An 841-nucleotide genomic window follows, 5' to 3' on the forward strand; every position below is an offset into this window, starting at 1 on the left:
GCTGTTGTTAGTCATGAAACATTCAGAACTAGGTTCATCCTGCTGGCTTCTGTTACCCCACAGATCCGGGTCCACCTTCCAAAAGGGAAATTCAGGCCAAAATGACTTTCAGGCGAGTACATCCAAGCACGTGTTACCGTGTTGTCAGTTACATTTTTATTCAGTGTTAATTTTTCACAGCATCCTTTGAGTTTTGTAAGCAAAGGGAAAAAAATAATTTTGTTTTCTTAACCTGAAAGTCAGTTTAGTCAGATGTGTCCTGTTGTTACCAGGAAGAAGTGTGTGACCAAAGGCCTGCAGTGTGTGTCGGTGAGCGTCATCACGACTGTTTGCTGCTGTTTCTGATCATTTTGTCCTTTGAGAGCTAAAGCGAAGTGTTTGACTTTTCAGCTGTCACTAAATAAGAAAATAAACTACAACTGAGAAGAGTGTGAGAATGTGAAACGGCTTCCTTGTTGTTATTTATTTGCAAGCACTGGGAACTACAAAAATTATAAGCTGGTAAAACAGCTAGCACCAGCGAGACAGAGGAGTTTCTCTGTGAAACCATTTAAACTTGTGTCATTAACTTGGGCTGTGAGGCTGCAGCTTATCAGAGGTTTAAAGGTGGTGGTTCAGCTCCTGATAAAAGTATGTGGGGTCCTTTATCCCCTAGCAAGGCCTATTTTAGTTTGGTGGGAGGCTGTTTGTGTCATTTGCAGAATAAATCACTCAGCTGGAGGCCACCGTCTTGCAGTCTTGGACAGTCAACACACTAAAGGTGTCAAGGTGATCTGATTCAAGTACTCAGACTATATAAAAGTCTACACAAGACACAGAAAACAGGCATATAAAATTCCTT

The sequence above is a fragment of the Aulonocara sp. 'chitande type north' Nkhata Bay genome, linkage group LG8 (assembly GCF_057382095.1).
Source record: "Aulonocara sp. 'chitande type north' Nkhata Bay isolate Kocher_YH1m ecotype deep benthic linkage group LG8, A_spYH_male_GT1.1, whole genome shotgun sequence".
Lineage (NCBI taxonomy): Eukaryota > Metazoa > Chordata > Actinopteri > Cichliformes > Cichlidae > Aulonocara > Aulonocara sp. 'chitande type north' Nkhata Bay.